General features: G+C 41.2%; 1 protein-coding gene across 3 annotated transcripts in view; it reads left to right on the top strand.

The window, feature by feature from the left end:
* KCNT2 (potassium sodium-activated channel subfamily T member 2) overlaps positions 1–26,819 on the top strand; it is a 276,721-nt gene that overhangs the window by 71,678 nt on the left and 178,224 nt on the right. The gene's annotated exons all lie outside the window — the stretch shown is intronic.

The raw sequence follows: 26,819 nt of genomic DNA, 5'->3' as shown, positions 1-26,819 counted from the left end.
ACATGGGATGAAGCTAATAGTCAGGATGACTGCATGATCAGAGTCTTATGTATGATTGGACCTTCATAATTTCTTTATAAAGCTTAATAAAGCATCTTTATAATTCCTGGTAGCTTGGTGCAGCATACTCGGTGCCATGGTGCAGAGCTAAAGGGCCAATTTAAAAATAAGTACGCTTCTCTCATCATAGACAATGGGCAATTTTCTCTAAACTGTTGCACTGTTTAACTTCTTATGTTCTTCCATAATAGGCTAATTTAGCTGTAAAAGCTTGCTGAGATAACTTTCCCTATTCTTCTATTGTAGGTATTTTCCAGACTCCAAAATTTGGCAAATGCAATCCTTGGTAACTGTGATCATATGTGATGATAATTCTCAATAACCTCTATTTCTGTTAGAGGATCTGCAAATTTCTTGAGCCCTGTTCAGCCATTCTTTAAGTGGTTAAACTAAAAGCATGAGGAGAGAGAGAGGATGCTAGCTCCACTCTCTGTGTTGTTATATTCATCCCCCTCTACTAATGGAGGGTGACTTTCTGAAGAGGAGAGCTTCTCTCAATCACATGGATAAATTTTGTGGATACAGTAAAGGGTTAAACCAACACATTTCAGGACAGAAATGGTGGAGATTATATGCTTAAGTCATGCAAACCACACAGGTGTAGAACATAGGGTGACCATAAGAAAAGGAGGACAGGGTTTCTGTATGTTTAACTGTTGTATAGAAAAAGGGAATTTCAGCAGGTGTCTATTTGTATGCATGCAGCACCTGGTGAAATTCCCTCTTCATCACAACTGTTAACGATACAGGAACCATGCCTTCCTTTTCATATGGCCGCCCTAGTAGAACAGAGAGCAATCTTGGTTTGAATAATGAAAATTCTGAAGTTCTTTAGATAGCCATCCAGGCTCAATACACAGATGGGCATTACAAACATGATGGATTCAACCAATGAACCTCCTAATTTTGAGTTTTGGTGGCATCCCAAATGTTTATGTGGTCAAGACTGACACAGTCCCAGTGCTGGATATCTTCCCCGATGATGATTCAGATGTCAAAGGATCTCTGCTGCAGGCAAGCCCCCACATACGACTCCAACACTACTCTGGCTCACTCCAGCATCTCTGGTGATATTATGCTGGGCTCGTCTACAGAGGGTGACCTGGATAACCCTGTAAAAAGGGACTCCAACTGCCCTCCAGATGGTGTCCCCCTAGTGGAGTCAGAGGGCGTGGTTGAATCACTTCTCAGTCCTACAGAGTGTCACCCCCAAAAGATGCAGGCACAGACCACTACTTGGAGGTGAAGTGTGCACATCAAGGCCCAAAGCAACCAGATAACTCAGGAGTAAGGAACTACTTCAAAGTAAGGGTCTTCCCAGCAAGACTCTGAAGGCAGGACTAATTATTTGCAGCTATACCTGGGTGTGGGCTGGGAGACCTCACTATATATAAGCTCTCAGTTGAGGCCTGCTGCTTCCTGGAACAAGACCTTTCTTTCAGCCTGTGTTGCACCCCTTGCTTGTGCTTTATTTCAGCTCTGCTTTTGGACCACTCTGTTCTTGACTGTGCTTCCAATCTCTGCCTCCCCCAGCCATAGCAGGGCACCTGTGTTGGTATCTGATTGTTTCATTTTAAATTTGTATATCTGTATAGATCAAGGGTGCACAATCTTTTCATCTTGGAGGGTCACATGTGATGTTGGGTCTGGGGCTATGTGCATGTGCTCATGCATGCACACCCACACCCACACCCCACCGGGAACTGAGTGAGTATCTCCACGGAGGAAGTAGACAGCATTCGGCAGCCTTTTCCCCAGAGATCCTGATACAGATCACTCTTTCCTTGCTGCTGGCACTGATGGGAAAAGGGTGATCTATATGAGGATCTCTATGGGAGAGAGTGGATAATACATTGCAGTGGGGACTTCAATGGTGGTGGTGGTGGTTGTGCCAAGACATCCTTTGGGAGATACAATAAAGGCCTTGGGTAGGGTGACCATATGAAAAGGAGGACAGGGCTCCTGTATCTTTAACAGTTGTATTGAAAAGGAAATTTCAGCAGGTTTCATTTGTATATCTGGGGAATCTGGGGAAATTCCCTCTTCATCACAGCAGTTGATGCAAGCTGCAGGTGCCCTGCCCTCTTTTACATGTGGTCACTCTAGTATAGCTCCTGCAGCTTTAACTGTTGTGATGAAGAGGAATTTTCACCAGGTTCTCCATATATACAAATGACACCTGCTGAAATTCCCTTTACTATGTGACTGTTAAAGATACAGGAGCCCTGTCCTCCTTTTCATATGGTCATCCTAGCCTTGGGGCCATAGCTTGCACACCCCTGGTATAGATTATAATTTTTTCCATACAGCAAAATTTCCTAACTAGGGAAAACCTAAAGAGAAGCACACCCTGACTTCTGCCGTTGATCAGGCAGTTAAGGGCTAGTGTGCCCTCATCCCAGGAACAAGGGAAAATTACTCTGGCCCCATCCATCAGAGAACGAACAGCTGCAGGGAGCTTGCTTCCTTATTCCCTGGCAGAAAGAACTCTGCATTCCTCTTCCCTCCCCATTTTTCTTCTTGTGTCTTGTCTATTTGTTTAGTACTATCCAGGTGTTACTTACCCCAACGCATGAGTGGGGATGTGCGTTGAAGCTTCCATGCAAACAGGAACCCTAACAATTAGGGTTTCTGCTTAGGTGCCTGTCTCCCTGCAGACGTTTGTGCAGGTAGCAGGGGACGGGCTGCATAATAGGCACAATATTGCAGGAGAGGCTACTCAGTGTGGCCCCTCCCTGTTTTTGTATTGGGATAAGTAGTTTTAGGAAAACTTGATTAGGGGTATTGTGAACCTCTGTATATCTTATCTGTACAGCAATTTTACACGGTTAGGTGTTTTATAGATGATGATGATGATGATGATGGCGGCGATGATAGGCGACAATGAAAATTTATTATTATTTATTTATTTATATAGCACCATCAATGTACATGGTGCTGCACAGAGTAAAACAATAAATAACAAGACCCTGCCGCATAGGCTTACATTCTAATAAAATCATAATAAAACAATAAGGAGGGGAAGACAACGCACCAAACAGGCAGTATAAAAGTCAGAACAAAATCAAGTTTTAAAAGCTTTAGGAAAAAGAAAAGTTTTTAGCTGAGCTTTAAAAGCTGCGATTGAACTTGTAGTTCTCAAATGTTCTGGAAGAGCGTTCCAGGTGTAAGGGGCAGCAGAAGAAAATGCACGAAGCCGAGCAAGGGAAGTAGAGACCCTTGGGCAGGTGAGAAACAAGGCATTAGAGGAGCGAAGAGCACGAGCGGGGCAATAGTGTGAGATGAGAGAGGAAAGATAGGAAGGAGCTAGACAGTGAAAAGCTTTGTAGGTCAACAGGAGAAGTTTATATTGGATAGTGCAAGTGGTATTTTAGCAGGACTCAATGCAGTTTTATATTCCCCTGCATATTTAACAGGTAAATAATGAAATGATGATTTTCTTTCTTAAATCTTGATCTCCAGTTTAGCCATAACAAAGCTTGCATTTTAAGTTGATTGATTTTTGTTTCTTTGTTTGATGAAGTCCGTTGTGTTTAGTTATTCATCATGATCTTCTCTGGATAGTATTAGCATGGCACAGCTAGACTCTCCTTTCCTCCTACTTCATGTGTGTAAAGATTACAAAGCTTTTTTTATTTTAATTCTCTTTTTGTCTCATTATCAGTTGAATTTAATCCATTTCTCAACTGATATTTCCCTAATCATATTAGAAGTATCAATTATCATCGTCATGGGTAAGATTATCATTTTTGTTGCCAACATATGGCCATAGCTATTACAAATTCATTTTAGACAATCTTTGTATTTGACTACTTGCTATATAAATTCACTACATCATAATTGTTCTTACAATTTGTTTTTAATTTTATATCCAATAGATTCCCAGCTATTGCACTTGCTATTTACAGAATTGTAAAAGCACAGTTTTATTGATTTTTTCCCCTTAACCATGCAACTTCCATTTCTACAATAGAGTCCAGAAGATTCTGAATCAATTTTATTTAATTCTGTAACTAACTTCATTGGTTTAGTGGTTTGCTCTGACAATTTTGCTTGTGATATTAATTGCTCATCCTTTTTTATTATACCTTTCTCTAATTGTGATTGCAGTAGTTTCTAAATCGGGTGGTGGGGGATTACAACCTGTGGCCCTCCAAATGTTTTTTGACTCCACTTCCTATCAGTCTCAATTGGTGATCAGGAATGATGGGAGTAAACTGATAACAAACAAAAGCACTGATCAATGAATATCCTTGCTTTCCCCCTTCCTTAAAGAAAACTACTTTTGAAATTTGACTATAATTGTGCCTCAAACCTGATATTAACTTGTAAATAATGGATCTCATTTTTATTTATTCATTACAGGCCAATTCATAATGCTTGTTACCAGAATATTAAATTCTTTCCCTGTTGTCCGATACATAGATTCACTTTTCAATAATGTAATAAATGTAAGGACAATGGTACTTCCAGTTTATCAATCATGAAAGAGCCAACGGGGAACAGGAAGAACAAAATGTTGTTCTTTGACAACTTATTTGGTACTAATGATTGCACTCTGCTCTGTAAAATAATCATGTTAACCAGTGCACTGGTCTTCCTGCCTCATAAAAGAAATCACTGAATAGTCTATTGAGCAGTGTTAGTTTGAATCTGTTTGCAAGAGCAAAAGTATACTTAAAAGATTCAACGTTCGAAAAGGCAGTAGTGGTAAAGCCATCTGCATAAATGCAGGTAAAGTCCTTGCAAGCTTAGACTTTGGAATAAAGAGGAAGAAACAGATGTTGCTGCAGTTGATCACCGAAGGAAAAAAATATGTCCCCCAAACTAGTTCTTCATGGATCCACATTTGTACCTTTTCCAGGACTTGAACCTCAAGGCTTGGATTCTGCACAGAGGTAATTTTGCTAGATAGTGTTTCTAATGTAGAAGTGCAGTGACTGCCTATTTGTGGTGCACCAAATTGTCTACCCTGTTGTGTAAGGAAAAGACTAAAATTACATTCCTATTGAAGATGAACAGTATAGTGGAATTGTTAACGCTGATTATTAAGATAAAAAATTCAAAGCATTTTATGTGATTAGCTATTAGCAAATCACTTGCATTCAGTATTACCAGTAAAACAAATGTTTCTATTTCCTAGCAATAAATTTTGTCTTCTTGGTAGACCCTTCCACTTACACTGAGGGTAATTACCTAGGCTATGGTTGTGGATTTTCTAAGCAATTTGAGCACCTGACTGCCATTAAAACTCATTAAAATTGAATGGAAGGCTGTTTTTTGAGGTTATATATATAAAAAATCTAAACCACGTTTTTGAGAGCACATTGTAAGTTTATTAGAAATAAAATCTGTTCAGGAGGTTGGAAGGGTGGGTCTCCCTGGCATTGCAGGATCTTCTGCAAATTGCAATCATATCTTTAAAATAATGTGACCACGACATTTGTTAGAGGTCATTGCAGTGTTAAGCTCTGCAGAGTTTACCTTATTCATGATGTTTTACATTTTCATTCCCTGTTCAGATATTCATCCAGTGTGGAAGAGTACTTCTTGCTTCCACAAACATATTGTGTCTGTCTTTTCTAAATGATACAATAGAGGGGTGACTTCTCTGGTAGAGCTCAAGTATGACTAGTTTGAAGTATTTCGCCTATGCTGTGGAAATAGCCTATGAGGCTTTTGGATTCTTGCTGGTATGCCAGAGGGCAAGGTAATGTTGTTTAATGTTAGAAGAATTACAGTGACAGAAAACTCCAGCAATGAGATTGAAGAAAGAGGTGGGCAGGAAGGAATTCTGGTAAGGTAACAGAAAATAATATCTGGGTTTGTTCATCTTAGTGTATGTTATGGTCTCCAAACTTTAGTGAGAGATCATATTCTCATGTTAAAGCTGGTGAATTTTGTGAAATGGATACATAAATTTCATCACTCTTCAGACATACACCAGTGAACACTGACAGCCTTATTTAGATGTGTCACACAGGTAACGGTTATCTCCGAATTCACAAACTTTGTCTGGAATTGTCAGTCAAGCGTAAATGTGGATGTTTAGTAGGTGTTCGGCACCTACTGTAGTGATTTTTTTTTAAAAAAAATATATATTGCTGTACCTATTTATAATTGGCACACATAAATGAAATACTTAGATAAAAAACAGATACCCTGGATACGTTTTAAAGCAGTTGTTTCTTGATAGAAAATGTGGTTAGTAAAATAAAGTTAGGTATGAACAAAAAGATTGCTGATGGACTTTTAGGGGTATGCACATGAACTGCTGCTCTACTGGTTATTCATTTCATAGTTTATAATATACTGACCTGTATTGAAGCCCCATTCATCCCCTACTACTTTCATGCTCTGGAATTTGCTGCTGAAATTGAATGATATGGCAGTGCTTTAATACAAGACATACAGGGAATATGTGTCTTGTTTTCATGTAAGTTTGCAGGGAATTTTGTTTTCTATCACTGTACCACAATGCTAGATTTGGTGGCAAATTTGGTGACACTAAAATCCCAGAAATTGCCCACTTCTGATTTATATAGTACTTTCCCAGGTTTGGTGGGGTGGGTGTCCTGAGACAAGATGCTCTCAGTGGGCTCCCTCCTTGAGTTCACCTCATTGTTTGCCAATTCACTTTCCCTCTTTCTTGACCCAATCCATATAACCATCCTGAGAGTACAAGGTGAGTAAAGGAAACTGCTCTGTTTCCTCAATACTGCAAGTGGAAGGATCTTGGAATTATTGTAGATTACAAGCTGAATATGAGCCAACAGTGTGATGTTACTGCAAAAAAAAGGCAACTGCTATTCTGAGCTGCATTAATAGAAGTATAGCTTTCAAATCGCGTGAGGTACTGGCTTCGCACTATTCGACACTGGTTAGGCGTCATCCTGAGTATTGCGTCCAGTTCTGGGCACCACACTTCAAGAAGCATGCAGACAAGCTGGAGCTTGTTCAGACAAGGGCAACGAAGATGATCAGGGGTCTGGAAATGAAGCCCTATGAGGAGAGACTGAAAGAACTGGGCATGTTTAGCCTGGAGAAGAGAAGATTGAGGGGAGACATGATAGCACTCTTCAAATACTTGACAGGTTGTCCCACAGAGGAGGGCCAGGATCTCTTCTCAATCATCCTGGCGTGCAGTACACGGAGTAATGGCTCAAGTTACAGGAAGCCAGATTCTGGCTGGACATCATGAAAAACTTCCTCACTGTTAGAGCAATACGACAATGGAACCAATTACTTAGGGAGGTCAGTTGGACAGCCATCTGTCAGGTATGGTTTAAGGTGGATTCTTGCACTGGGCAGGGGGTTGGACTCGATCACCTTATAGGCCCCTTCTAACTCTACTATTCTATGATTCTCACTCCTGTCACTACTTGCATGCTTAGAGGTTATATGAATGAATGAATGAATGAATGAATACGTTCTAGCTCAGCATTTAGTTCATGAAAAGGACAGCCTACAACACAACTGCAGGACATGTGCTTTGCATGAAAAAGCCCCAGTTGAAAACCTAGCATTCTGAATTAAAGGCTGGATAAAGGTTCATACTCTACCAAGCAGCTTCCTATGCCCTGTCCTATTTGGTTGTCTTTCAAAATAGTGGGAATGTTTGAAATCTGTCCAGCTTTCCATCTAGAATTTTTCCAATACGCAAATAGAAAGAGAAGATTAGTCCAGTGGCCAGTGCCACTGGGTGGGATAGAGGAGACGTGCTTTGCACCTCTCCACACTGGGGCCCTCCTTCCACTTCCTCACTCCAGTCTCAAGCCCATGAGCTCTCATCTACCTGCACGATTTCTCATTTGTCCAGCCTTGCCCCTGTGAGCCACCTGAGATACCCTTTGTCCCAGAGCCTTGGCCTCTCTATATTTCTTACAGGCAACCACCCATGTTGCACCCATTTCCCAGCCTCTATCATCATGATAGCCCTGATAGAGGGACAACAGCCAGGGCCAGGTGCATGTAGCCTTATGCGTCTCTCCCCTTGTGCCCATTGACATAAAGCCACTGCCTCCAATGACTGGGCTGTAGTTCACCTAAAGTGTTCATCATTTCCTTCTCCTCTGTGCAGTGGGTGTTCCTCTGATTGCTCCCTCTTGAGCGATCAACAGCCTTTCTGAGAAGATTTTCCTTGTAGTTGTTCCTAGGGAGTAGGAATCATTGAGAGTAGGATCTCTCTGTCTCTTTAAAGGGAAAAGGCCACAGTTCTCCCAGATGTTTGAGTAACTTCCCTCTTGGCTTTCTGGTGCTCTTTCCTACCAACCAATGTCACTGAAGCACTTCAAGAAGAGGCCGATTTGTGCTTGCCGACATATGGAATGTTATAAGACATTGGTGTAACTGTCAGAGCAAGTGTTATTCATATTTTTAATTGTTTAAAATTGGTATAAATTTAAGAACTACAAGAATGTGGGATAAATTCTCACTGCGTTTTCAGAGTATGAGCTGTAACTGAAGTAATTATTGTGAATTATTATTAATGCACTTAAGTCTCACAAGATAAGAACTCCGTGATTTAATATAGTAACATCTATTTCACAAAAATAATTCCTCCAGGAAATATTAGGCAAATTATGAAATAGTGGTGGCGGTTTCATATATTTTTTTCAAATAGAGATTCAGAAAAAAATGTAACATCACACTAAGAAATTAAGTATGTTTTGAGGGGGTGGGGGTGGAATCACAGCTATGCATAACTATCCATACAATTTTGCACGTCTAACCATGTTATACAGAGGAACTAGGGTGAGCACTTATTTGTCACCAAAAAGACTTGATTTGCATACAATTTGCTTATGCTGATTTATACAAATATATGTAAATGTGGACATAATTACTGTGTAATTTTAAATTGATATATTATACATCTCAGGTGATTTGTGTACCTGCTGTTCAGTGCTAACTGTTGATGGACACTTTGAAGGACCCTTTTGCTCTCCCTTCTTGTAGTTCTTAGTCTTTAAACCATTCAAATAGAGGACTGTCCAGCCAAAGAGAAACTGGAGCTGTAATTGATAGCAAATTGATACCTGAGTAAACCTGTTAGATTGTTATTTTATGGTTTTTGAGAAGGGAACAGAATCAGGTTATTAAGGCCTAGCATAGTGAAAAAAGGAGGATGTATAGATAATAAAATTGCTAATCTGTGGATTTAAGCACAATCAGACATCCATAAGAGATCTGGTGCGGATGGCAAAATTCAGGAATTTGGCCACCTGCTCAGTGGTAGATTTACTGGAGCCCTGAAGTAAACTAATCAGAAGTGACTCGGGGGAGCGTCCCGGGAAACATTGCATAATAGGACATAATATGTCTTTCCTTGTCTGTTGGTAAAAATTGCAATGGAAGAGCACATGTAGAATGGATTCCACCTCGATGTTATTACATGGGCAGTATCTGTTTTTGGATGGATTTTTTTTATATCTTCCCTCCAGCAACTTGGAGGGGAGGACGTTAAATCTTGCTAGGGTGAATGCTTTCCTGTACTTGGGAATGGTTAACCAACCCAGGTATGGCATTCCATCTTTGCAAGAAGGGACTGGGGGACTCAATGATTGGGGTCCCCAAGCAGTTCCCCGGAGCTCCTGATGGTCTATATCCAGTAGTCTCTGTTTGGTGATCTGTTTAGCGCTGTCCAAGTCTAGAGATAGCAAGAAGAAGGGGGATAGAACTATTAAGGTTACTTTTTGCACCACTGCCTTAGACCAGTGAGATTTAGAGGGTTCTAACAGGACCTTGGTAACCAAGGAGTTGGGGGTGACCATTGGGTGGCAGTGGAGCCAGTAATGTATGGTAAATATCTAAGCTTGGCATTTTAATGTGCTTAGTCCAGCTTACAAGGTAAGGGCAGCACCGGAAACACACCTAGGGACTCCGAATATAAGCCTGAGGTAAAGATGTTGCTCTCCTCCAAGAGAACTGTTGAAGTGTGGAAACCATATTGGAGCTCCAAACAGAGTCTGAGACCCTATTTTGGCTTTATAAACCCAGATGGCTGCTGATAGATATTTCCCACCTTTCGCAAAGAAGAATCAGGATAGTGCACCAACATTGCCTCTTATTTCCTTATCCCTACATTGTATTGCTTTATATAATGGTGTATCTTCTTGTTTTATATTGGTCTGTTGACTGTAAATAAAGGAATGAATGAGTAAACCTGTGCTAATCTGGTCAGGCGCAAATGAATTGCAGATGGCAACTTCAGTGTATAGTATTTCCCATCTCATCAACTGAATTAGCAGGTCCTTTCACTAGCGCCGTGTAATCAGTGCAGAGGCTCAATTGATACCATGCTTGGATGGCATCATGTTGGCACTGTGAACAAATTCTCCTGTTGCAATATTATTATTATTATTATTTATTTATTTATATAGCGCCATCAATGTACATGGTGCTGTACAGAGTAAAACAATAAAATAGCAAAATAGCAAAACCCTGCCGCATAGGCTTACATTCTAATAGCAAGAGATGCTACTACTCTGGGAATTGTCACTGTGATAACCAGATGTGGTATTGTGGGGAAATTTCCCACATGCAATCAGATACAGATTATGCTTAGGAGGAATTGATGAAAGACAAATAATTTATCCTGTGAATTTGTCCTGATAGTTAGAAATTTACGAAAACTTAGGAACCAGATGTATTGCTATATAACAGGTCTATTCATTTTATACCTTTCTTTAAAATTGCATAACTTGTTCAAAACAACATGTAGAATAAATGTGGACAGTAACAAAGCAACAGTAACCTGTAATATCCCCATGTGAGACTGCAAAACTGTGACGGTATAACATAATGCATAATATAGCAATATCATATTGTATGGTAAAAAATGGTCTAATTGGTAGAAATAATAATGTACTACTTTGATAGTAAATATAATTAAATTGAAAAATATCTCCTCTCAGAAGCTGTTTAACAGCCTGTTTTATGTCTTGTGCCCACTGAGCTGGGAAATTTATTTCTAGGTTGCAAACTACCAAGTTTGCAGGTTGGAGGGAACAGCCATCCAATCCTTCCTCTCTCCACCATAATTTAACATTAAGAAACAATCCTAGCATGTCAGGGAGAAGTGATCTAGCTTAGTGCTTTCTTAACATGCTAGCTTTTTCTGTGCAAATATTTTTCTAATATAGTAAGCATATGAAATAAGTACATTGATAAATAAAACTATTCTGTTAAAAAAAAAACCAAGTTAAAATGAAGCATATGAAAAGTTTATTCTGCCACAACTGAAAGGTAATATTAGAGCTTTCCCTGGAGTGGCCAATTCTGGAAAAATGGAGAGATCCTGTTTTCTCCAAAGCAGTCAGAATCCTTGCTCCTTTCTGACCCAGCTTTTATTATCCCAATCTGTGTTGTGTCCCATCTGGTGGACTCCTCTTTGGAGGGTGAACTAGAGCCCCCTGGACCCTCCGGGGAAGCATCTGAGTGTCCACCTAGCCCCAGAGAGTACAGATGTCCAAAGGTCAAGAGACTCAGGCCTTAACTAGACCTAAGGTTTATTCTGGGATTGTCCCGGGGTCATCCCTCTTCATGTAAATGACACACAGGATATCCCGGGAGCAGGGAGGACGATCCCGGGATGAACCTTCGGTCTAGCTAAGGCCTCAGCCAGCTGCCAGATGCAGAAGTTCCTGCCTGAGGAATAAGAACTTGTTGTGAGCATGGGCCTATTTATGAGTAGACTTTTTCTCAAGTGGCACTGATAGCCTGCAGCTGTGTTCTGGGTGGGGCTCTGGAGGCTCTGCTTAGTGTTTCAGGTCCAGGCATTAGGCACTAGAACAATGTCAGAGTGCCTGCTTCCTAACTTGTATTTCCCTGCTAACCCAGCTTTCTCTGAATCTCCTTGTGTGTTTGGCTTTAGGTTGGTTTCTAACCTTGCTTTTGGAATTGACACTGAGTGGTTCCCTAGAGCTCTGCCCTAGCAACATTCTAAGCAGGACAACCTTTATTAGTGTTAGTATTAATATTAGTATTATTCCTACCTATTAATTTGCAGTTCTAATGTACTTGTGTGAGTGGTCTGTACACTATCCATAGCCCTAGGACTGTTGGGAATTTATGGCTCTTCTGTTGGGAGGTCTTGAGAGATGATGACCTTTCAACCGTTGATGTCTCAAGGTTGTTTGTTCTTCATGCTTGATATCTCATAATTAACCTCATCTCACTCTTGGCCTTCCTTGTCAAGATCCACTTTGTTCTCTATAACCTTTTAGCATCTCGCTTTTAATGCAAATATGTGGGGCTATATTGGTCACAGGCAGAGAATATCTTGTAAGCCTTCCGTTCTTGATCCCTGCCTATGTTTTTTAAGCAATTTCTCTGCAGGATCTTTGGAACATGCCACTTGTTCCTTCGTTGTTGACATCAGTGACAACCTTTCGATTGAATACTTTTGTGAATTCAGATCAAGAGCAGAGAATGTTATGGATTCTGAGAATATAGCATTGCTGCAGGAAAATGTGTTGTCATAGATTGAAAAGAGTACCTGCTGACTATTTCTTGTCAACAATCAGTCCCAACAGAGAGAAAATAATACACTTCAAGTACTTGACAAAACAACATCAATAGAAAGCTGCTGCTGTGTGTGGAATTATGCTTGAAGCATAGAATTGGAAGGGACTTCAAAGGCCATCTAAACCAGCCCCCTGCTAATGCAGGAGATTTGCTACCGCAGCATCCCTGATAGGTCTCTATCCACCCTTTGCTTTGAACCTTGAACAAAGGAGAATATTCTAGCTTCTAAGGCAACCGTTTCCACTTTTGAGCAGCTTGTACCATCAGGAGATTATATGTAATGTTTAGTTGAAATCCGTTTGTTGTAATTTGAACCTGTCGGTACAGATCTGACCCTCTGGGGCAATTGAAAATGAATTTTCTCCATCGTTTATGTTGGAGAATGTAAACCACTTAAGGATGTCATTTGAGATTTGAAGATGGCTACCCTATTGCTTCTTAATCATCTCTTCTCCAGGCTAAACATACCACACTCTTTCAACCTTTCCTCATAGGACTTGGTCTTCATACCCCTCTTCATCTTTGTCACCTTCAGTTTCAGTTGGTGGCCATCACTTCATCTTGTGGTAGCAAATTCCATAGTCCAACTATGCACTGCATGAAAAAAGTACTTCCTTTTGTCAATTCTAAATTTCCCAGCTTCGGTGGATGACTCCAGAATCGAGTATTATGTGAGGAAGAAAAACTTCATCCTACCCACTTTCTCTACACCATGCATAATTTTATAACTTCCATCATACCCCCACCCCCAACTTACTTGCTTTTGTCTAAGCTAAAAAGGCCCAAACATTGTCATCTTTTCTCATGGCTGAGTTGCTATAGGCCTTTGATTCTATGGGTTGCTTCCTCACCCTTTTTTCTTATTTAACTCAACAGCAGTTTTGTTTTAGATTTGATCATCAGAACTAAACACAGTATTCCAAGTGTTGTTGCATCAAAGATTTGTAAAAGGCCATTGTGAGATTGGTAGTTTTACTTCCAGTTCCTTTCTCATTTATCTCCAATATGGATTTTCCCCTTTTCACAGCAGCCACACTATCACTTCTAGGGATGGGTGGAATCAGTGAGCCCCCCCCCCCCATATGCTAGTGCCCATCTGCATGAGCCTCTGTCAAGCGCTCAGCAACCACCCACGATGGCTCACTGTGTTAATGGCAGCTGTTATTAACACAGCGGGGAGAAGTGCACCATTTCTGGAGGCTCCGGAAAGTGCACATTTTCTGCACTTTGTTAATGGCGGCCACCATTATCATGGAAGGGGGAATGCACAATTTCCAGAAGCTCAAGAAATCGCACTTCCCCCCCCCTACTCTAATGGTGGCCTTAAAGGACCTATTTATGCAAGTGTAGAGGTTTACCCTTGCATTAGTAGGGCCTTTAAGGTCCCCATTGGCACGGGGTGGGTGGGTGAGAAGCACAATTTCCAGAGCCTCTGGAAAGTGCACCTTTTCCCTGCTGTGCTAATGGTGGCCCAGGAGAAAAGGTTGTGATGCCCGGATGAACCAGAAATTGCACTTCCCCCCTGCTCCAATTTATGCAAGTGTAAAAGTTTAGGCCCTAATTACACAAGTGTAAAGGTTTACCCTTGTGTTAATAGGGCCTTTAACACCCCCATTGGCATAAAGGGAATGCATGATATCTGGAGCCTCTAGAAAGTGTTCATTTCCCCCTGCTGCGTTAATGGTGGCCACCATTAATGTAATAGGGGTTAAGGGCGCTATGCTGGAAGCCAGGGCGGACCCACACTCGAGTGCTCGTGGGGAGCTTATGGGCACAATTCTGCCCTCACACCAAGCATGTCTGACTGGATCCGTGAGGGCCTGACATGGAGTGGGGACTGCTGTCCTCATGGACCCAGTCGGACGCTCGTAACATCCCTAGTCACTTCATACTCCACCAGTGTAGGCATAAAGTTAGGAAGTGGGAGGTGGACAAGATTGGTGAGGGAATATGTGGGAGGTATGACTGCTGCTTCCTCTCCTTCTGGAGCAGGAAATGTAAAAGTTTATGTTTTGATGTCTAGTTGGCAAGGCGGCAGCTCTACCCACAGTTAACCATCTTTAAAACAGAATGTGTTTTTAGTGTACTGTTGTAAGAATTACAGTGTGAAACACTGAAAACGTCCAGAAGAAATCTATAAAAATAGCCAGACTATTAGTAAAATTTGACCTCAATTTTCTCCCAGTGCCTCAAATGTTTTACTAAAATTTATTTGATATAGGAGCTTAGTGCCCAGTTAGGGCAAATTATTTCACTTCTGACAACCAGATGCATATTGCAGGTAGACGTTTTATGCTTATGGAAGTTTCCAGATTACCTTGGATACACTCTCTCAGAGCAGCTAAGTCTTACCGAGGTCATTGGGAGCTTATCAGTAGAATCTATATTTGCAGACAATATTTGCAGCTTACAGTGAAACACACAAAAGATCTGTGATATTCTCCAAATATATTTTCCTGAAGAATCTTTGCTACATAGTTTTGATGGATACCACGGATCACATTGTTTTCACAGGCATCAGGTATGATATTGTGGACAGCCCTTTAAAATGTTAAGTACAACTTCTTAGACAACTTTATCATCCCCTGCCAAAGATGTAGAACAGCCTGGTGCTCTCAAGTTGTTTTGGACTTCCAAGTTCCACCAGCCAGTGATCAGGGATGGTAGTAGTTATAGTCTGGAGGGCACCAGGATTTGGAAGGCTGCTATTGGATGAATATGAGTAGTTGGTCTTTCAGTTGATTTCTCTAAATCCAATCTGTTACAAATGTCCGTGAACCAGTTTTCAAGGTATGGTAATCCAAAGGCACAAGGTGTAAGGCTCTGCACGTCCTGCACATACACAGCCAATTTGCCAAGACCTAACCGATACGCAGTTTGAGAATATACTTCATTTCAACATGTTTGCACTTCTCACTTTTTATTAAGAAATCCACATAACATTTCTCCTTGATTGAAATGCCTGTTTGGAGACCAGAAGCATTTGTTCTGCATGGAACCCCAAGCCAAAGGTCTTTAAATCAGCCTTCATGCACCAGCATATGTGGCCTCATTTTTGTGGCAGCAAGGCCCCCCAAATGTAAACACTGAAATGCCTGTTTCTAAATGTTGGCCTAAAATTTGCTTCTGTTTTCCTCTGCTATCTGTTTTGTGCATCATGACAGTGTAAAAATGTTAGGGTTCTTCCTAGGGATGTGGGGGAGATGTGTTTGGTTTGCATTTTAATGTGAACTTAACTAATTTTCCCGTTTCAAAACACTATGCAAACCAAAATACAGTTATCTTTCAAAATTCACACTTCTCTGAATTTTGCAATGGGGTTCTCCAATCAAAAATGACATACATAATGTATATATGTGTTGAAAGTGCACAAAAATGTGTATAGTAGTGAAAACAACATTAAAAAATGCATTAGGAAATTTGTTTTCAAACAATTGGGCAAAATTTCATTAAATCCATGTAATAGGAGAAATGTGCACAAAAAGATGTACACATTTTCATGCATGCCCAACCCCCCCTTCATATTTCAGGATAAACCAAACTGAAATTAGAAAAATGAGAAACTAAGTGAAATTGAAATCAACAGATTTGTCTAACCCAGTTCTTTCACAACAGAGAGCTGAAGTTCAGTGCCCATATAATCCAAGATCCTCCAGTTTATTTGAGGTCCAAAACCAAGACATTTTAACCTATCAGATCATGAGGAGGAAAGGAAAGGAACCTCTTGTGCAAGCACTGAGTCATTACTGACTCTTGGAGGGACACCAGCTTTCGCTGACGTTTTCTTGGCAGGCCTTATAGTGGCGTGGTTTGTTGTTGCCTTCCCCGGCCATTATTACCTTTCCCCCAGCTAACTGGGTACTCATTTTACCGACCTCGGGAGGATGGAAGGCTGAGTTGACCTGAGCCAGCTGCCTGAAACCAGTTTCCGCTGGGATCGAACTCAGGCCGTGGGGAGAGTTTCAGCTGCAGAAACTGCTGCTTTACCGCTCTGTGCCACATGAGGCTCTTATCAGATCATGAAGTCTCATATATTACCAACAAACTCATTCTATGAGTATGGATCCTTACATAGCCAAAGCAACACCATCATTGCACAAGAGGGAGTAATCAGCATGACGGGGGAAATCCTATGGTTTACAATACTTAGAAAAAAACTTAAGGAAGGGAGGAAAAATAGATCAATGAGGGCTGAGCATGTCCCATGAGGACATAATGCTGAGTGTCTGTTGGAGGGGCAGGGAAGGACACTGGGAGATTGAAAGTAAGGAGGATTGGAATATTCTGGAAAGGGGCTGGATTGTAGCATACTGCAATATTTTGTTGCAGGTCCCAATATAATAGGATTATTGTATTTATTGTATTTTTGTAAACTGCTGACCTATTTTATTTTATGTACAGTGTTTTGTAATAAAGCACTATATAAATTATTATTATTATTTAGTCCTATATATAGTGATACTGTATAAGAGCTGCAGCCAGTTCTATTCTCTCATCTGAATACAGTTGTCCTTGGAACATACCGTATTTCTTCTATTGTAAGACCCCATCGATGGTAAGACACACACTAATTTCAGTACCACCAACAGAATAAAAAACAACCCTAAGACACACCTGCAATTCTAAGACGCACCCCATTTTTAGAGATGTTTATATGGGAAAAAAGTGCTTCTTAGAATCGAAGAAATAGGGTAGTTTCCTATTGTTTTTTGTTTGTTTTTTGCTTTATGTTCACCAGGTTGGTTAAAGAGTTGTGAACCGATCAGAGAGCTTCGGCTATGGGATGGCAGAGAAATATAATAAATAAAATTAATTAATTAAATAACATAAGATGTGCCATGCTGGATCAGACCAAGGGTCCATCTAGTCCAGCACTCTGTGCACACAGTGGCCAACCAGCCATTGGCCAGGGATGAACAAGCAGGACATGTTGCAACAGCACCCTCCCAGCCATGTTCCCCAGCATCTGGTGCACACAGCCTTACCGCCTCGAATACTGGAGATAGCACACAACCATCAGGGCTAGCAGCCATGGACAGCCTTCATCTCCAGGAATTTATCCAACCCCCTTTTTAAAGCCATCCAAATTGGTGGCCATCACGACATCCTGTGGTAGTGAGTTCCATAATTTAACTATGCACTGTGTGAAGAAGTACTTCCTTTTATTTGTCCTGGATCTCCCACCAACCAGCTTTATGGGTTGACATATTAAACATTTAAAGAAAATGTTATTAGAAGAATGCAAAACTGAATCTTGCTTTACTGTGTTGTTCCAGGAAGCCTTCCCTTAATGACCAGCTGTGGTTTTATTTGCACTTTCTTTTAAAAAAGTATTTTTAATGTGTTTTTATTCTATTTCTATTATTTTATTCTATTTGTCCACTGCTGTGAAATTCTTGAATGAGAAGCAGTATATAAATATTGTAAATAAATAAAGTAAATAAAGACAAAAACATTTGAGACTTTTGTGGTGAGTATGCACAGGGGTTTTGATAGAGGCACTGCAGACATAAAACTCTCAGAAATGTTGGAGCTCTCAAAAATGACCTACTGGACAGTCTTAATTATCCTAGAATTTGTACATTTGCTCATGTTACTGACAGTGGGCATTTAATATTGTGGACAAGTACATTAACATTTAACATAATCATATGGATGTCTACTCAGAAATAAGTTTCACTGAATTCAGTAGAGTTTTTTTTCTAGGTAAGTTTGCATAGGATTGCAACCTAAGTGTGCACAACTGGGTGCTGGATTGTAGCCAGTGCAGAGCTTCAACTTGTACCACATTACACGTTTTGGAGAGTTGTTTTAATGTGCTTTAATTGGCTTTAAAATGTATTAATAATATGGTAAGTTGGATGTTATTCCTATTATAATTCTATGAGATATCTACTGTAAGTGCTGTGAGTCCCTAATGTGAACATATCTAGTATATAAAGTAAAGCACAAAAATGCATTGTAGAACATTTTCAGGATAATGATGTTTCCTTTAGAAATAAGCGTGTTAGAAGAGCTCTGCTGGGTCAGATCAAAGCCCTATCTAGTCCAGCATTCTGTTTCCATAGCGGCCAACTAGATAACTACGGGAAGTCTACAGCAGAACAAGCATATTTCTTTCTTTATTTATTTATTTAGAGTATTTTTATCCCGCACCTCAGCCAAAAGGTTCTCGGAGCGACTTAGAATGTATCAGTACAGAAGACAGTCCCTACCCTCAGGCTTACATTAAAAAAAAGAAAAAAAGACATGACACACAAGGAAATGGGGATGGGGAGGGAAGAGGGAGAAAATAAAAAGAAATTAAGGAGACTGTTTAGGCTGGTGGGAAGGCCCTGCTCCATCCTCTCATCTCCCAATGGAGGGGCAAACCAACAGCTCCTTCTTCTTCCCCACAGGGTGAAGATGTTAGCCCTGTGGGGGTGGGGTTTCCAACTGAAGCAGGCTCTGATGGTCCCTGCCTGCTCCAGTCTCCCTCGCATCTTCTTCCCCACATAATAGTATGTGTCTGCACGATCAGAGTCCTAGTTCATGTGAATACCCTGCCTCCCATGCAAGAGGAACTACAGTGAAAGAGTGTTGCCTGGGATCAGAACTTTGTAGGTTCACACCCATTTAATTTAAACTCTCTTCTTGAAAGGTAACGGACTATCAGGAATAGATGTGTGAAAATTGATTTTAACAGGATTATTCCAGTAATGTAATGCTGTAATGTGCTAACATTTGGGGTTTAGACTGTGGTGGCAGGTTGGGTTGATTGATGACTGAAGTGTTGACAGACCATGTATCTGTTATTATAGCCCTGTATTTGGAAATCTTAGCATGGCAGAGGTGAGGTGTTGTTGTTTTTTAAATCTATTATGTTTCCATTTCCTTCATTCTGTATATGGTCAATGTCCAATTATGTTTGATTCTTAGTATGATACCTTCATCTCAAGCTAATAATTCTGAATATTACAAGCTCTATGGCCTTCGTGCTTAGAGAGATGGAAGCCTTTTGTTTTTGGATGTTGTATGACCTTGGCATAACTACTAAGTATAGTAGTTTCATAGCAGTGTTAGTCTTTGAATAAAATGTTCTTGTATTTGCTATCCTAAAACCTTGAAATATATTCCTAAAGAAATGTACATCAACTCATCAGTCAAAAGTTTATAAAATCAACTCTAGACTTCATGGATCTGTCTGACTGAGTCCCACTGTGTTTTGGATGCTACATTTATATTTTCCTGTGGAATTTCAAATGAGATAAAAACAATTTATATTCCTCAAATTTTTAACCTAACGTTACTGTTGAATTCATTATTTGGCATGACCGTCTCTCGGGGCTTGAAAGTACATCCAGCAGAACAACTCTCAGCATGCCTTGGGGAGGAGGCCAGATACTAGTTTGGAGATAAGTTTTTCTGGACAGTGCAATTTCAAGTTACACATGGCTATCCTATTTTATTCCTCTAATACAAAGCAACAGTCGGGTCCCATTTAGCTTAGCAAAAGGGTGAGTATGGGGGAACATGATAGAAGTTTACAAACTTAGGTATGGTGTGAGCAGAGAAAATCTTTTCTCCCTCTTCCATAATATTAGAACCCAGGGTCATCGCATGAAGCGGAATGGTGGGAGATTAATGACAGATAAAAGGAAGTATTTCTTCACATAACACGTATTTTAACTGTGGTATTCAGTACTACAAGATGTAGTGATTGGGGATTTACAGGTTTCAGTTCTTTTTGTGTTTTGAGGTTTGTCAAATGGCTTTTGTTTTTTTATCCGCTCATTGAAGGGAATTGCATTTTCCGCAGTTTCATGAACTTGCATTTGCATTGAAAAGTGCACACAAGCGCAGATGCATACTCCCCTAAAATGTGCTGCAGGAATATTGTTCCCTCTGATACCTGCAGGATAACTTGAGAAGCTCCAGGGCACATGGAAGGATCTTCACTGTTGCAGTTCTCCACTCCAGCATTGAGATTTGAATACTCCGGGGGGGGGGGGGGGCGGGGGGAGAAAGGGAGATAAAGGATTCCCCCCTGAGGACTTGTTTTGGTTTTTTTCCAATAGAAAAGCTAGAAATTTGGAGGAACCCTGAAAAAAAAAACTTGTTTAAATGATTTTTCCTTTTGGAATGATTGAAATGCTTTTTTAATACAAGGTTTTACTCAACAACAACAACAACAACAGTTTATTGCGGTCAATAGACCATTCCAGCAGATAAAAATTTTACATACAGCAAACTGAACATACCATTAACTATTAACTATTAAAAGTCAGGCGATCATAGAAGATCTAAAAGAGATGGCCAGGTTCAAAAACTTGGCCACTTGCTCAGTGGTTGATTTGTCTATATTACAAAGTAAAAGAGACGTTAAGAATTCAGTTGGGTGACCAGGATAAAATTGTAAAATAGGGTTTAGAAGATCATTTCTAGCCCCTAGATAAAATCTGCAAAACAGTAAAACATGAGATACAGTTTCCACTTCACTATTGTTGCAGGGGCAGCATCTGTTGAGCACTGGAATTTTATTAAATCTGCCCTCCAAAAGTTTGGAGGGAAGAACATTAAGTCTGGCTAATGAGAATGCTCTCCTGTATTTAGGAATAGACAACCAGCGTAGATAAGGCATCCCATCTTTACAAAAGGAGGCTGGTAGTCCTAGGGACAGGGGGGAGCATGGGCCCCGTGCAGCACTCTGAAGGACTTGCATATCTATATCAAGCAAGGTTTTAATACAAGGTTTTACTCCAAATGCATAGCAGACGATGAAGAAGTTTACGTAAAGCAGTCTACAGCATGAGAAAATGGTTCCTGTGTATACTGTACCCATAGAGAACACTCAAATCCAAGATGCATTTCTCCAGAGGTTTCTTACCATCTTTATGAGATAAAAATGTATGGTCTTTGTTTTGTTGTGAATTGTTTGCTTCACGTTTCCTTCTGGTGACCTTTTATCTAGTTTGGAGATATTTGACATCAATATCATGTATTTGCTGTCCTTTCGCTTGGACAAAACTATGCACATTTATCTGGGTGTACATCCCATGAAAATTAAAGCCACTTATATCTGAGTAGACATGTATTAGATTGCGCTGCAAGATATTTTCATTTTTGAAGATGCAATCCTACATGCGCTTACCTGGGTTTAGGTTTGATAAGAAAGTAAGTATCTCTACCTATAAAGCTGAAAGTATGTTTGGGATGTATGTCTGGAAATGTTTACCTCCTTCCAGATGAGTTAGAAACTTGAAATTTGTCAGGCTGATAGGTCTGACTATACAATATACCAGAAAAAAAATCTAAAAACACAAAATTTTGGTTTTTAAATATTTTTAAGGAATTTAATAAAAAGCCTAGGCTTATGCTTACATCTCCCAGCATGCCTTGGGCAGGAGGCCAGATTTACCGGCTTTTGCCAGCCATTGTGAATGCGCGGGCAAATGGCTGCGACATGCCTTTCATAACCCAGACTCCTAAAGTCGGTTTTGATCAATTCCACTTAAAAGGAAACAACCCAGGTAAATGGGTTGCGGCCATTTGCAGTGCCTCCTCCCATCTGCTGTGCATGGTTTTACAATCATAACTAGATATAACTGTGTGACTTTGAGAGGTTGAACTCTGAATATGCTCAAAGGTACTCAGTCCTGATAGCATAGGGTGACCATATTTGGGAAACCAAAAAAGAGGACACCTAGTGTGCGTGTGGGGAAGCAGCTTTCTGAGTCCTGCAGAAAGTACGTTATTCCCCCGCCACCTTAAAGAACCCGATTGGAGTGGAGGAGGGGAAAGGATTTCATTCTGCACCACCACCATCCACTCCAATTGGGGCCTTTTCTATAATGTCCACGAATGACCCACTTTCCCCTTTAAGACCTCAATTGGAGCTCAGGGTGGGGGAATGATGTGCCTCAAGAAAGCATGTCACTCCCTCCTGCCATGCTAATGGCAGCCTGAAAGAGGAAGTTGTGTCATTCCAGGACATTATTGAAAATTATAGAAAATCCCCCCTGACACCATGGAAAGAACAAAAACCAGGACAAATCCGGGGAAATCCTGACAGTTGGTCACCCTATGATAGCACTGTTTTCTCAGAATCTGGGGGAAGCAAGCAGACGTCCTTTGCCCTTAAGAGGGAGGGAGGGGAGGCACTCTGCATGTCCAGAAACAGACCTGAGGAAGTGGGGATGTGCCAGGCCTGGCCCTGGCCCTTCAGTATAGGCTCCTGATGGATCACTTGGTGGGTGAGAAGCCCAGGCTGAGGCAGTACCAACAGGACTTGGCTGGAGTTGGGCACATCCACTGACAGCTGCTTACCTCCCCTCCTTAGCGATGCTACTTCTAGATGCTCTATCAAGGAACAGCATCAGCAACATGGGGAGGGAATGCCTGTCAGAGGATGTGGGCACCTGCAGGCCACCAAGGGCAAGCTGGGCGTGTGTGTAGTACTGGCATGCAGAGTGGCTTATTTCAAATAAAGCATGGATTAGCAAACCAGGTCACTATCTCTCAGTCCTAACTCAGCTCCCACTTTCCTGACCTCTCGTTAACTGTATTTGTTCTCCTTCAATCTGACTTTTTCAAACTGCCACTAACCCCACCCACCATTCCATTCTAGCCTCAGTGATCAGTCATCCCTCCATTCTCTCTTCTGTTTCAATGGTATAGTCAGGCTTTTACATAAAAATCATAAACTTTAGTGAGTAATTCCTGCATCTGTCTTGGAATGTTGCGGTTTAGTTATACTAGGAAAAAAAGCAACATAGAAAATCTTATCAAGTTAAAAGGCCTTGGGGTGGGTGGGAAATCACTTGGTATTAATGCAGTCACTAGGCAAGCCTGCCTGGGAAAAAGAAATCCATAAGCAGGATGCCACAACTAAGCAGGCCCGCTCTCCAGTTATCTCCCACCACACCTCAGATGGCGTTCAAAGATTAACATGTTATTCAGAGATCTAGGCTTACGCCTACAACTCCCAGCATTGCTTGAGTGGGAAGGAAAACTTAGGAGGCTTTGGCGACCATCATCTGGATGTGGCTTGCAATCCTGGGCCTGAAAGGAGAGCGCCTAGGGCCTATGGCACCACCAGGATTGGGAGGGAAGGTGGGCACAGCTCCAGGCCCATCACCAATGGCAACAACTAAGCTAACCATCAGTCAGCCAGCTAGCTGGTCTACGGGCATCAATTGCACAATGCAGTGCAGACTGCCTCAGCCAAACTTCACTTCCCATGAGCCTCAGCAGCAAGACTCCCATTGGCCAAGTTGGGCACTGTGGTAAAAGGCATGCCGGGAGTTGTAGTTTTTGTTTTTTTGTGGGGACAAGGAAAATCATGGCGGCGGTGGCTGCTTCAAGGCAGCCCTGGCTATGCATCAGGGGTAGGGTTGCCATACGTCCCGGAAAACTGGGAATGTCACGGTTTCCAAGCATTTCCAAAATGTCCCAGCCAGTCAGTCAAGAATCCCGGATTCCTGTTCCAGCCAGCTGGAGAAATTCAAACCTCCGAAATGGTGCCCTGAGCCTGCTCAGTGGAGTGTAAATCTCCGTATTGAAGTCTCCTCTAGCTTTTGAGAACTAGTGGAGAAATGTAATTTAGTGTCATTTTTTTTCTGTTTGTTTGCTTAAACTGTTCTTTGCCTATTATTTATTTCCAAGTGCTTAACTACATTGGGCTGCAATCCTATGCATACTTACCTGGGAATAAGCCCAGTTTAACTTAATAGGATTTGTTTCTGAGTAGACACACATAGGATTGCAGTGTTAGTTAACTAAAGCTTAGATAGCTTGCTTTCTTTTCCTAGACCTTTACATATTGCTCAGTTTTTTTAAAAAAATCCTAGCCCCCCCCCCAAAAAAAAATTGTCCCTGTTTTGTGGATTCAGAATATGGCAACACTAATCAGGGCTGAGAGAGAGAAAGAGAAAAAGAAAGAAAGAAAGAAATTTAATCCATTTTAATGTTACCGGCTTACCTTGCAGGGTTGTCATGAGCTTTAGAGGGGGAGAAAAAGAAATGAATTTAATTCATTTAATAGTTAACTCACAGGCCTAGCACCAGCCTACCACTTTAAGATGATTATTTTGTAGACATATATCTTAAGGGGGGGGCAGCAATGCTGGGTACATCACCTAGTTGTATATATTTCAATTCCCCCCCCCCCCCCCAATTTCCACCTCAAAACCTTTCCCACCCCCTGCATGGCTTCATAATGTCTGGGAAATTTGCATTTTCACACCAGCATCAACCCTTGGAAAACTAAGCTCATGCTGCCATGGGGAAGAGACACAATGTGGGAACTTCCTACATGGTCCCAGGCTCCACATGCTACCTGGGGGGTGTAAGAAGGAGCTGCATGAGTTAATGCAAGGACCCAGTCAAAATTCTACACTTCCAGACTGTTTTTCTTTTTGTCATCTGCATTTTTGCACCTTTTGCACTGAGTGTTTTGCTCTCGCCTCTTCAGGAGCTCAGATATTGCAAAACATGGACCAGGGCACCTCACAACTTGTCACTGAATTTTGAAAGGTGTTGGGTCATTAAACTAATCCACTGCTTTTAGTATCCCCTTTTCTTTCTTCCTTTCTTTCTTTGTCATGGAAACCATCACCTAGGGATGCCAATCTGGCAGCTGTGGTTGTTAAGGAATAGGAAGCAGAAAGAAACGGCACTATTAGGCCATCGGACCCTCTCATAATGGGAGTTTATACGAATGTGATTAGCTCCCACACTCACTTTCCTCATTACCTTTACATCACCTCTTACTGTTGACGTGCTATTCTTTTATGTCCCATGTAAGTGCTGTAATTTTCCTCTTGAAAATATAGCTGTACCGCTCAAAACTGTATGAATAAAATGCTAACACTGTTTCCTTTAGAAGTTACAGTAAATTACCCGGGTCTGTGAACTTGTATGCCTTTATTCACTTACCTTAAAAAGTTAAATCTTACTATGACATAAAACAATGAGAAGATTTTAAGTGCCACTATGTTACTCACTGTAAGGCTGTGCTTATACAATTGTCTTTTACTGGGTAATGCTTTCAGGGTAATGTTTTCATAAAGGAGACATTTGGTTATAGAAACTCATCCTATTAGCTCACCTACTTCACTGTTGAGTTTTTGGAGGGTTCCATATAGAGCCCCATCACACTAGCATTTTATCACACTCTCATCCTGCTTGGTTTGATGTTTTGAAATGTGATAACTCACATGACGTTGTGCCTGTCCTGCAGTCTCTTTGCCTCTTCCCCTTCATTTACCGTCTTTTTCTAGGGCAGGGAAAAAGATGGATTTATTTTCTCCATGCGAAAATAATGGATTTATTTTCTCCATGTGAAATAAAATCACCCTTCCATCCCTGTGTATTGCCATCCTCACACTATGTTGCTTTTGTTGGGAGTGGTCCTGCTGACAAAAGAGGAGGGCCGGGCAATTCCCCTCCAGCTTGCTGAGTCTGTTGGACATCAGAAAAAGCTTCCTGACTCTTAGAGCAGTACGACAATGGAACCAGTTACCTAGGGAGGTTGTGGGCTCTCCCACACTAGAGGCCTTCAAGAGGCAGCTGGACAACCATCTGTCACGGATGCTTTAAGGTGGATTCCTGCATTGAGCAGGGGGTTGGACTCGATGGCCTTATAGGCCCCTTCCAACTGTACTCTTCTGTGATTTGATGATTCTGTGGTCAAATGAACGGACTTGTGCTGAGTTGACTAGAACCAATGAACTGGAGGGGGAAGGAGAAGGGGTTGGGTTGGGTGGGGTGAGGCAGGTGCAATAGCAGGAGCGCAAACAAGTGAAAAGAGAGTTCACAGGTACAGTGGTGATCATGAAAGGTACCAGCTCTTGCTGGGCTAATCAAACGGAGGTCAAAATTCCGGGTGCATTACAGGGGGAAAAAGTAGATGTGATGGAGCTCATAGTTTGTAGGAACCAATAGATTGTCTTAGGATAATTTAATAGTGGGATAAAACTCCAAAATGTGTAATGATGCTATTGCATTATGTGTGATAAGACCATGCAAGACGTAGCCGGGGCTTCACACACAGCATATGTTGGCACATATGAGATGTGCAAGAATGCCATTTGCCCTGCTGTGTTACTTCATTTCATAGAAATGTTTGGGGAATTTCTAAAATGTACTCATTTAGTTGAATTTTATGCCAGTTTTCGACACGAGTCCTCAAAATGGCTTACAATAAAAGCCTTTTTGTCATCTATTAATTGCCCAGTGGTAGGCCTGTTCGT

The sequence above is a fragment of the Elgaria multicarinata genome, chromosome 1, assembly GCF_023053635.1.
Source record: "Elgaria multicarinata webbii isolate HBS135686 ecotype San Diego chromosome 1, rElgMul1.1.pri, whole genome shotgun sequence".
Classification (NCBI taxonomy): domain Eukaryota; kingdom Metazoa; phylum Chordata; class Lepidosauria; order Squamata; family Anguidae; genus Elgaria; species Elgaria multicarinata.
This window is presented reverse-complemented; position numbering and strand designations above follow the sequence as displayed.